Raw genomic sequence first — 12509 nt, 5'->3', positions numbered from 1 at the left:
CCTTAACAGTGTTGCTGAGCAGAGAGATCTTGGGATCCAAGTTCATAGCTTCTTGAAACTGGCTACACAAGTCAATAAGGTAGTTAAGAAGGCTTATGGAATGCTTGATTTTATTAGTCTAGGCATTGAGTTCAAAAGTCAGGAAAATATGATGTAGGTTTATACAACTCTGGTTAGGCCACATCTGGAATATTGCATACATTTCTGGTTGTCCCACTATAGGAAGGCTTTGGAGAGGGTCCATATGAGGTTTAACAGAATACTGCCTGGTTTAGAGGGCATGTGTTATCACAAGAGGCCGAATAAACTTGGTTGTTTTCTCTGGAGTGCTTGAAGCTAAGGGGAGATCTGATAGAGGTTTACAAGATTATAAGAGGTGTGGGCAGAGAGTATCGGTTTTCCAGTGTTGAAATGTCTAATACCAGAGGGAATGCTTTGAAGGTGAGAGGGTATAGGTTCAAGGGGGACGTGAGGGGTAAGTTTTTTTACTCAGAGAGTCATGGATGTCTGGAAAGCGCTGCCTGTTATGGTGGTAGAGACAACTACATTAGAGGCTTTTAAAAGACACTTGGATAGGCACATGGATGGAAGGAAAATGGAGGGATATTGGCATGGTGTAGGTAGGAAGGATTAGTGTTTGAGTGCTTTCGATTTGCTTTTTAGCTGGTTCAGCATAACATTGTGGGCCGAATGGCCTGTTCCTGTGGTGTACTGTTCTGCGTTTTATGATGTGAGAGGGCAAATGAGAGAATGACTGGGGTGGGAAGGCTCCACCTCTCTTTATGTCAATCTGAGGTCCCGCTAGGTTTAAGAACATCACTGATACCCCGGTACTTACGAAAAATAAGGTAACCTGCCTTAGTGACGAATGACCTGTGACTAGGAGATCCACCATCATGAAATGCTTTGAGGGGCAAGTCAAAGTACATTTCGGCTCCAGCTTCGCAGACAACCTCGACCCACTGCGATTCACCTACTGCTGGAACAGTTTAACGGTGGATGCCTTCTTCTTGGTCCTTCACTCATTAATGATACCTTAGTACAACAAGATGGACTCTTGACCTCACAGCTTATCATTCTGTGGCCTTGCGTCTTTTCATCTGCCTGCACTGCACTTTCTCTGTAACTGTAACACTTTATCCTACATTCTTATTGCATCCTTGTACAACATCAGTGTGCTGATAATGTGATGAAATGATTGGTATGGATGACAGGCAGAGCAGTTTTTCTCCGCATCTTGGTACTTTCCTGAGGCCGTAAGTAATAGAGCTGGAGCCAATGGAAGGAAGGCTGCATGATGGACAACTTCTTGCTGTCTGGGGCAGAGCAGATGCCATAACAAAGTTCAAAGTAAATTTATTATCAAAGTATATATGTGTCACTGTAGACAACCCTGAGATTCATTTTCTTGTGGGCATACTCCATAAATCCAATAGCCATAATAGAACTAATGAAAGATCGCACCAGCAGAGCGGACAACCAGTGTGCAAAAGACAACAAACTGTGCAAATATAAACAGAAAGGGAAAAAAAAGGAAAAAAAAAGAATAATAAATAAATAAATAAACATGAGATTAAAAGTCCTTGAAAGTGAGTCCATAGGTTGTGGAACGATTCAGGGATGGGGCAAGTGAAGTTGAGTGAAATTAACCCCTCTAGTTCAAGAGTCTGATGGTTGAGGGGTAATAACTGCTCATGAACCTGGTGGTGTGGGTCCTGAGGCTCCTGTACATTCTTCTTGATGGCAGCAGTGAGACGAGGACAAGTCTTGGGTGGTGAGGTCCCTTATGATGAATGCTGCTTTGCTGTGACAACACTCTGTATAGATGTGCTCAATGGTAGGGACAGCTTTACCCATGATGGTCTGGGCCATATCCACTACTTTTTGTAAGATCTTCCATTCAAGGGCACTGGTGTTTCCATACAAGGCTGTGATGCAGCCAGTCAATACGCTCTCCAACACTCATCTATAGAAGTTTGTCAAAGTTTTGGATGTCAAGCCAAATCTTCACAAATTTCTAAAGAAGTAGAGATGCTGCTGTGCTTTCTTTGTAATTGTGCTCACGTGATGAGTCCAGAATAGGTCCTCTGAAATTATAACACCAAGAAATTCAAAGTTGCTGACCCTCTCCGCCTCTGATCCTCTGATGAGGAGTGGCTCATGGACCTCAGATTTCCTCCTCCTGAACTCAATAATCAGCACCTTGGTCTTGCTGACATTGAGTGAGAGGTGGTTGTTGTGGCACCACTCAACCAGATTTTCAGTCTCCCTCCTGTATACTGATTCTTCACCATCTTTTATTCAGCCTATGACAGCAGTGTCATCAGCAAACCTGTTTATGGCATTGGAGCTGTGTTTAGCCACACAGTCGTAAGTGTAAAGCAAGTAGAGTAGGAGGCTAAACACACGGCCCAGTGGTGCACCTGTGCTGATGGAGATTGTAGAGGAGATGTTGTTGCCAATCTGAACTGACTGGGGTCTTCAAGCGAGGAAATTGGGGATCCAATTGCACAAGGAGCTATTGGGGCCAAGGCCTTGAAGTGTATTGATTAGTTTTGAGGAGATGACAGTTTTGAATGTGGAGCTGTAATCTATAAAGAGCATTCTATTGTATAAGCATCTTTCATTGGTTGAGTGAAGAGCCAATGAAATGGAATCTGCTATGGGCATGTTGTGCTGGTAGGCAAATTGGATTGGATCCAAGTCACTTCTGAGGCAGGAGTTGAAATGCTTCATCAAGAACCTCTCAAAACACTTCATCATTGTGATGTAAGCACTACTGGATCATAGGCATTGAGAGAGGTTACCATGTTCTTCTGGTATAATTGAAGCCTGCTTGAAGCAGGTGGGTACCCCAGAATGGCAAAGTGAGAGGTTAAAGATCTCAGTGAACACTCCAGTCAGTTGATCAGCACAAGTCTTCAGTACTCGGCCAGGTACTCCATCTGGGCTGGATGCTTTCAGTGAGTTCACCCTCCTGAAGGATGTTTTCATGTCAGCCACAGAAACTGAAATCACAGCTGTAACGCATCAGGATAGGATGTTTTCTACAGAGTGTCTGTAAAAATTGATTAGGGACATGGGAGACATGTCAAATTTCCTTAGCCTTCCAAGGAAATAGAGGTTTTGCCATTCCCTTTTGGACATTTGCTAATGCTATTTATGCATAAGAACTTGAAGCTTTCAACTAACTTATACAGACCAGAATGTATGTGCCCTATCCTACTCGCTGAAGTCAATAACCAGCTCCTTCACTTTGATGACATTGAGGGAAAGGTTATTATGTTGACACTATGCTACAAGACTCTTGCACCCTTCCTTTACTGTCTCCTCAATGATTGACATCTGGCCCACTTGATGGTTTCAACTGCAAGCTTGTAAATTAATTTAGGGCAGGATGTGGCTACACGGTCATGAGTGTGTAGGGACTACAGTAATGGGCTGAGGACACAGCCTTGACAAACAGAAAGTAGATGGTTGGTTTTCAAGTCAAGATATCTGGACTGGAGGTACATCTGGAACAAATGTCATGAAATAGAGTAAAATCATTCTGTAACAACGTTATAGGTGAGTGGTAGAATCTGGGGAATGGTGTTAGGAGTGTAGAAGTATTATACAGGGTGCTTGATGGTTGGTGTAGATTTGGTAGATGGAAAGGCCTGCTTCCATGCTGTATGGCTTTATGACTGAGTCAGATTCTTACAGGGGGAGTCACTGATATCTACCACTTGCCACTATGGGGAATCTTGTCTGGAACAATTTTTTTCTAGTTTTAAAAATAAACTTCATTCAGAATAAAACAAAATGTACAAAGGAAGAAACAGTACAAAAATCTTTTACATTCACAATCGTTACAATCATTAGTGTAAACTTCTATTAGAGGAAAGAACTAGTAAATATAACCCTGAGGTTATGCTCGTTTCATTGTTCGAGGGGTTTCCCCACACAGCTCCACCCCTCCATGTGAGGTAATGTAAAGACTCTGGTCCTTCACCTCAGAGCCTTAGCATTGGCTGTGCCAAGTTTCAGTGCATTTGTCAGCTTGTGTTCTGGCAGCCTGGACTACGCCAGGGAGTGGCATTCCCTTACAGACATCCACCACATTGTAATCCTGATAAAGGGTCTTGGCCCAAAGCAGTGACTATATATTCCCTTCCATTGTTGCTGCCTGACTTGCTGAGTTTCTCCAGCATTGCATGTACTGCCCACACTATAATTACGTTTTTATTACACATTAGTTGTCATGCCCCTGGTTTCTACATTAAGGGAAAAGTGACAATTCTGCTCTGTCTGTCATCCACACACAATGGTGTGCTGCAGGCACCATGTTGTTCAGCAGATGGTATAGCAGCGATTCTAATGATTGCACTTTATTCAGAAACTCAAATCAAGTTGGGAAAATAGTCACAGCTATTCTTGGTCAATTTTACAATCTTAGCATAAAGCACAAAAGTTTTCAGTGGTAAATGAGTTTCACTCTGTCACAGAAAATTGTAGATGCTGAGAATCCAAAGCAACACACACAAACTGCTGTGATTCAAGAAGACATCTCACCATCCTCTCCCTTAAGGCAATTAGAAGTGGCAACACCCAGGTTTTACAAACTAATGATAAAAAATAGCATCTAGTGCAGAGTGTCGTAATGAATAAATAATGTGTCACAATATGGGTGCAGAAGAGACGGAATACTGGCTGGGCTGCCCTGAGCCAAATCAAGAATGTAAATGCTAGTGCATATATACAACATATTATTTAATTTTTTGAAAGATCAGACGAAGTATATTTTATATTTGAATATACTACCTTATTAGCTGAGGCAGGGTGCAGAAAATGTTTACCAGGATGCTGGCTGGATTGGAGGGCATGCAGCTGTAAGAGATTAGACAAACTCTGATGAAGAGTCTCATCAAAACGTTGACTGTTTATCCTTTTCCATAGATGCTGCCTGGCCTGCTGATTTCCTCCAGCATTTTGTGCGCGTTGCTTAGACCAGCTTGGGTTGTTTTCTCTGGAGCTGCAGAGGCTGAGGGAAGACCTGGAAGAAGATTATAAGGCATAGCTAGAGAAGACTGCTGGTATCTTTTTCCCAGGGTTGAAATGTTTAATGCTACATAAGTAAAGTTTTAATTACAGATGGGGTTTAATATAGTTAAGTGTGAGATTCTGACTCATTTATTTATCAGGCATGCATTGAAACATACAGAGAAATGTATCATTTGTATTCACAGCCAATACAACCTACGAATGTGCTTGGGGCAGCCCACGAGTGTTGCCATACATTCCAGCATTAACATACCATGCCCACAATCCTTAAAGGAACAGCAAGCATCAAAAACTACAGCAATAGAAGCCCTGTTCCTCTTTCACACCCGCCCACAAACACATATTGTCCTCCATCCCCAGACAGGCCATCTCCAGCTTCCAGCCTCCAGGTGCAGAGGAAGCAACTATAACAGAATCTAATTTTATAATTAATGAAGTACTTCTTTAGGAAGTGAAAGAAGAATGAATTTGCACTGATCTAGCACGTCTTCATAATAAATCAGCTTTACAACTGCTGATAGTGAAGTCACTGTCAGGAAATGTAGAGGTGGCTTGACCCAAAAGCACAGCAGCAGAGACAGCTTAGCAGCATGTGATGACTTTCATAATAAACTGCAAAACAAAAAATAACAAGCCCTGAGGGGCCACATAACAAGCGTGAACAGTTACTGAACTCACAGGCAGCAAGGTAACTGAAGGCTAGGAGCAGCTGGTTGGTTTTATTTAATCAAAAAAGGACAGTGGATGAGAGCTGGGTTTAAATAGGCTGCAGGTGATGAGTTGGGTGGAGACCGGAAAGCCTGTGCAGGCCTGACACCGCTCTCCTGAGGCAAGCACAAAGCTAATTTATTCAAAGTCTCAATAGCAGAAAATAATTATGTATTTAGATGTTGTTTGTGAAAGAGGGATTTTGACGCATCTCCAGACTTTGCTTTTACTTGATTATTAGCATCTGTCACCCGAGAGGTAGAGGGAATATCAGCTTAACAATTCATCTGAAAGGTAGCAAGCTTCAGCAATCTCTCACAACTGCATTGAAATGTAAACCTCAGAAATGTTTTCAATTCTGGATTGGACTTCGATCCAAAAAGCCAGCAAGAATGCTGCCAACCTAGCAGTGGAATGAATCTGAAACTCCAGATAGATCAGGTTACAAAGGGGGAGCTGTATGTGTTATAAACAGTGCTCCTTTTTTAGCTGCAGTTTGTTCAAATTAACCACAGGGGTAAATCAAACATTATGGCAATTCCAAAGGAAATTAAATTTCAAGTCCAAGATTAGATCAGTCAGACCGAGGTCCAGGGGCTGTACTACCCTCACAATTCCAAACCCTGTGTTTTTATGTAGAAAGGCTCATTTTACAATGGTTTAAACATGAAAACTCAAAGAGTGCAGTATTAGTTTAATGATATCCAGTTCTTGTTTGCAACTGAAAGTAGCCTCTTAGTTGACGGAAACTGGTGGCAACAGAATGGTCATGATCTCCAACCAACACTCACTGAAGTGCCCAGTAACAGAACTTTTCCCATGACACTCCCACACTCCCAGTACACTTTGACAGTTCTCCTCACTACCTCAGCCAGACTTGAGCAGTACACAGTTCAGATTAGGTAAGTCAAAGTTCCCCAGTCACTTTCTTGTCAAGAAGAAATATCAATTCTCATTGTTAGGAATCTAGCTCCATTACTCAATTTGCAAAGAGTACATGGGGTGCAAATCCTGATCATAAACAGTTGAAGATTTCACAATGCAGCTTGTAAGAGACACAGTGTAATTGATGCAAGGTCACTTTATGCAGGTGTATCTCCAGCATTCTATAAATTTTTAGAAAGGAAATTCACATTTCCAAAACCCTTTGTTTGGAATTCAAGTTTAGTGCTTTCTAAAGAATTAGAAGCAAGCTTCAACAACATTCCACCATTTGTTTGCATTAGCCTAGCCATATTTTGATCAGAGCACAAAATTAGAGCCTGACTATGGCTTCACTCTGTAATAGAAATTATAATATTGAAATCTGGCATTAGTGAAAGTAAAATGTTGTTTACCAAGGCAAGAACCTGAATGGGCAAGGCACAGAAAACTATGGACCTAATGCTGGTAAACGGGATTAATATGGATGGGTACTTGATAGTCAATCTGGTCAGGATGGGCTGAAGGAGCTGTTCTTCTGCAGTGCTGTCTGACTGCACAAAACAAATGAATATGTCACTCCTGTTCTTTAGCAAACAGTTGCTGGCAGTCTTTACACAGTCTGGTCCATTATGACTCCAGATCTTGGTAATACCTTACCAGTTCATCCATATTCCAACATTACTTTGCCAAATATCTTGACACAATATGTAGATAAGCCTACAAGAGGAGAGCTGTACTTGATCTGGTCAGGTGTCAGGTCTGTCAGTAGGAGAGCATTTTGGAGATAGTGATCACAATTCTATCTCCTTTACCATAGCATTGGAGAGGGATAGGAACAGACAAGGTAGGAAAGCGTTTAATTGGAGTAAGGGGAAATATGAGGCTATCAGGCAGGAACTTGGAAGCATAAACTGGGAACAGATGTTCTTATAGAAATACACGGCAGAAATGTGGCAAATGTTCAGGAGATATTTGCTTGAAGTTTTGCATAGGTATGTTCCAATGAGACAGAGAGGATGATAGGGTACAGGAACCATGGTATACAAAGGCTGTTGTCAGCCTAGTCAAGAAGAAAAGAGCTTACAAAAGGTTCAAAAAAACTAGGTAATGATAGAGATCTACAAGATTATAAGGCTAGCAGGAAGGAGCTTAAGAAGGAAATCAGGAGAGACAGAAGAGGACATGAGAAGGCCTTGGCAGGCAGGATTAAGGAAAACCCCAAGGCATTCTACAAGTATGTGAAGAGCAAGAGGATAAGGCCTGAGAGAATAGGACCAATCAAGTGTGAGAGTGGAAAAGTGTGTATGGAACAGGAAGAGATAGCAAAGATACTTAATAAGTACTTTGCTTCAGTATTCACTACAGAAAAGGATCTTGGTGATTGTAGGGATGACTTACAGTGGACTGAAAAGATTAAGCATGTAGATATTAAGGAAGAGGATGTGCTGGAGCTTTTGGAAAGCATCAAAGTGGGTAAATCACTGGGACTGGATGAGATGTACCCCAGGCTACTGTGGGAAGCGAGGGATAAGATTGCTGAGCCTCTGGCAATGATCTTTGCGCCATCATTGGGGACGGAGAGGTTCCGGAGGATTAAAGGATTGAGGATGTTGTTCCCTTGACGTGGGTAGGATGAGTGAGGGGGTCCTGCGTAGGGAGTTCAGGGAGTTAGGTGCGAAGCTGAAGAGCAGGACGTCCAGGGTAACAATCTCACGTGCGAGTGGGGCAAGGAATAGAAAGATTATACAGATTAATACATGGCTGAGAGGATGGTGCAGGAGGGAGGGCTTCAGGTTTTTAGATAATTGGGCTTTGTTCCAGGGAAGGTGGGATCTGTTCCGAAGGGACAGTTTACACCTGAACTGGAGCGGTACTAACATTCTTGCAGGGAAGTTTGCTAGTACTTCTTGGGGGGGGGGGGGTTTAAACTAAATTTACAGGGGGGCGGGGATCCAGAATGTGAGAGAGGATAGTGAGACGAAGAACAAAGGACAGGTGGGGACTACACGGTTCTGGAATATTAAGTGTGTAGTAGAGAAAGGTGAGGCGGAACAAGTGATAAGGAGGACACGTACAGAGGGATGGTCTGACGGAACATGGAGTTAAATGTGCAGAAAGAATAAGTAAATTTAGGAAGGACAACAAAATTCTAGGGGCGTATAGCCCGATGGGAGTTCAGGGAGCTGGGTTAAGCACAATAGGCAGAGATTCAAACAGAGAGAGGAGAAATGGGCTAAAAATTCTATATCTGAATGCACAAAGTGTCAGAAATAAGGCGGATGAGCTTGAAGCTCAGGTGCGAATGGGTAACTATGATGTTGTTGGGATAACGGAGACATGGCTGCAGGGAGATCAGACCTGAGAAATGAATGTACAAGGGTATACGTGCTATCGTAGGGACAGAAATGTGGGCAGAGGGGGTGGGGTGGCCCTGTTGGTGAGAAATGAGATTCAGTCCTTTGCAAGGGGGGGACATAGGATCAGGAGAAGTAGAGTCTGTGTGGATAGAACTGAGGAACAGTAAGGGCAAAAGGACCCAAATGGGTGTTGTCTACAGGCCACCAAACAGTAGCATGGATATTGGGTGCAAGTTGAATAGGGAGTTAACATTGGCATGTGGCAAAGGTAATGTCACAGTAGTTATGGGGGATTTCATCATGCAGGTGAACTGGGAGAATCAGGTTGGTGCTGGACCCCAGGATAGGGAGTTTGTAGAGTGCCTACGGGATGCGTTCTTGGAACAGCTTGTACGAGAGCCGACCAGGGACAAGGCTATTCTGGATTTAGTGTTATGTAATGAACAGGATTTGATAAGCGATCTTAAAGTAAAGGAGCCATTAGGAGGTAGTGAACATAATATAAGTTTTATCTGCAATTTGAGAAGGATAAGGGCAGCTCGGAGGTGTCAGTGTTGCAGTTGAACAAGGGAAACTATGGAGCCATGAGGGAGGAGCTGGCCAAAGTTAACTGGATGGATATCCTAGCAGAAAAGACAGTGGAACAGCAATGGCAGGTATTCTTGGGAATAATGCACAAGGTGCAAAATCAGTTTATCCCCCAGAGAAGGAAGGATTCAAAAGGGGAAAGGGGCCACAGTGGTTGACAAAGGAAGTCAGAGATTGCACAGCATTAAAAAAAAAAGGAAGTATGACAGAGCTAAGGTGAGTGGGAGGACAGATGATTGGGAAATTTTTAAGGAACAACAGAACTTAACTAAAAAGGCAATACGGGGAGAAAAAATGAGGTACGAACACAAGCTAGCCAGGAATATAAAGGAGCTTTTTTAGGTATGTGAAGAGAAAGAAGATAGTTAAGAACAATGTTGGGCCCTTGAAGAATGAATTGGGTGAAATTGTTATGGGAAACAGAAATGACAGAAGAATTTAATAAGTACTTTAGATCTGTCTTCACTAAGGAAGACACAAGCAATCTCCCAGATGTATGGATGGGCCAAGGACATAGGGTAACAGAGGAAATGTAACAGATTGACATTAGGAAGAAAACAGTGATGAGTAGACATATGGGACTGAAGGCTGACAAATCCCCAGGTCCAGATGGTCTGCATCCTAGGGTACTAAAGGAGGTGGCCCTGGAAATTGCGGATGCATTGGTAATCATTTTCCAATGTTCCTTAGATTCAGGATCATTTCCTGAGGATTGGAGAATGGCTAATGTTATCCCACTTCTTAAGAAAGGAGGGAGGGAGAAAACAGAACTATCGATCTGTCAGCCTGACATCGGTGGTGGGGAAGATGCTAGAGTCCATTATTAAAGATGAAATAGTGGCATATCTAGATAGAGTAATAGGATTGGGCCAAGCCAGCATGGATTTACCAAGGGTAAATCATGCTTGATTAATCTGTTGGAGTTTTTCGGGGATGTAACCAGAAAGTTAGATGGGGGAGATCCAGTGGAAGTAGTGTAACTCAATTTTCAGAAGGCATTTGATAAGGTCCCACCATAGGAGATTGGTGGGTAAAATCAAAGCTCATGGCATTGGGGGTGGGGGGTGGGGGAAGACATTGACATGGATAGAAAACTGGTTGGCAGATAGAAAGCAAAGGGTAGCGGTGAATGGGTGTTTCACGGAATGGCAGGTGGTGACTAGTGGGGTGCCACAGGGCTCGGTATTGGGATGACAGCTGTTTATGATTTACAACAATGATTTAGATGAAGGCATTGAGAATAACATCAGCAAATTTGCTGATGATACTAAGCTGGGTGGCAGTGTGACATGTGATGAGGATGTTAGGAGAATTCAGGGTGACTTGGATAGGCTGGGTGAGTGGGCAGATACTTGGTAGATGACGTTTAATTGAATAAGTGTGAGGTTATCCACTTTGGGAGTAAGAACAGGAAGGCAGATTATCTGAACGGTGTAGAGTTAGGTAAGGGAGAAATACAAAGATCTAGGAGTCCTTGTTCATCAGTCACTGAAGGTGAATGAGCAAGTGCAGCAGGCAGTGAAGAAGGCTAATGGAATGTTGGCCTTTATTACAAAGGGAATTGAGTACAAGAGCAAGGAAATCCTCTTGCATTTGTACAGAGCCCTGGTGAGACCACACCTGGAGTATTGTGTACAGTTTTGGTCTCCAGAGTTAAGGAAGGACATCCTGGTTGTAGAGGAAGTGCAGCGTAGATTCACGAGGTTAATTCCTGGGATGTCTGGACTGTCTTACGCAGAGAGGTTAGAGAGACTGGGCTTGTACACGCTGGAATTAAGGAGATTGAGAGGGGATCTGATTGAAACATATAAGGTTATTAAGGGATTGGACAAGATAGAGGCAGGAAATATGTTCCAGATGCTGGGAGAGTCCAGTATCAGAGGGCATGGTTTGAGAATAAGGGGTAGGTCATTTAAGACAGAGTTAAGGAAAAACTTCTTCTCCCAGAGAGTTGTGGGGGTCTGGAATGCACTGCCTCAGAAGGCAGTGGAGGCCAATTCTCTGGATGCTTTCAAGGAGCTAGATAGGTATCTTATGGATAGGGGAATCAAGGGATATGGGGACAAGGCAGGAACCGGGTATTGATAGTAGATGATCAGCCATGATCTCAAAATGGCAGTGCAGGCTCGAAGGGCCGAATGGTCTACTTCTGCACCTATTGTCTATTGAGTCCATAGGACACTCAAAGATGCTGTTGTCATAAGTCAGGTGTTGAATCAGGACCCAACTGCAGGACACAGACACTGGAGACCCAGAGACAGGACAAGACGGAACCCAAGGTCAGGACAGGATGCGATGCAGTCTAGGCAAGGGAAGCAGGACCAGGACGAGGGACAGGGAACAAGGAGCCTGGGGTGGACTCTGAGCCAGAGACTGGACAAGGACCCAAAACCTGGGTCTTGCCTCGGGCTCAGACCCTCAAACCCAGGCGAGGACATGACGAGGCTACGCGAGGCTGGAGGCTGCAGGCTTGGGTCTTGGGGAACTCAGAGGCTGGATCTAGGGGCAGACTAGGAACTGTACATCAACATGGAGCCAGGACTTATCCTCCAACAAGCCAGGACTCATCTTTAACAAGACATTGACATGAGACAGGACAGTACACAGACATAGAGCCAGGACTTATCCACCAACAAGCCAGGACTCATCTATAACTCCACACCAAGGTGGGGCAGGACCATCCATCAGGGAACAGCAGAATAGCCTGACTTACCCAACTGAGGCAAGGACAAGGCAAGACAGATCCCCCCCACAGGGTAACAGCAGAACAGCCAGATTTACCCCACAGGGGCAAGGACAGGAAGAGACAAACACCAAGGAACAACAGACAGTTCCACCTCTGCATCAGGGTAGCTCCGAGTAGCCATTACAGCCAGCAGCCTTGTCTGG

General features: G+C 43.6%; 1 protein-coding gene across 1 annotated transcript in view; it reads right to left on the bottom strand.

Annotated features, from left to right (window-relative positions):
• Positions 1-12509, bottom strand: part of LOC140737090 (cytosolic phospholipase A2-like) — a 240955-nt gene that overhangs the window by 212909 nt on the left and 15537 nt on the right. The window contains exon 2 of the mRNA XM_073063260.1: positions 4804-5035. The gene's annotated coding sequence lies outside the window, so the exon portion shown is untranslated. The remainder of the gene's footprint in view (positions 1-4803; positions 5036-12509) is intronic.

This window comes from Hemitrygon akajei, chromosome 12 (genome assembly GCF_048418815.1).
Source record: "Hemitrygon akajei chromosome 12, sHemAka1.3, whole genome shotgun sequence".
Classification (NCBI taxonomy): Eukaryota; Metazoa; Chordata; class Chondrichthyes; order Myliobatiformes; family Dasyatidae; genus Hemitrygon; species Hemitrygon akajei.
This window is presented reverse-complemented; position numbering and strand designations above follow the sequence as displayed.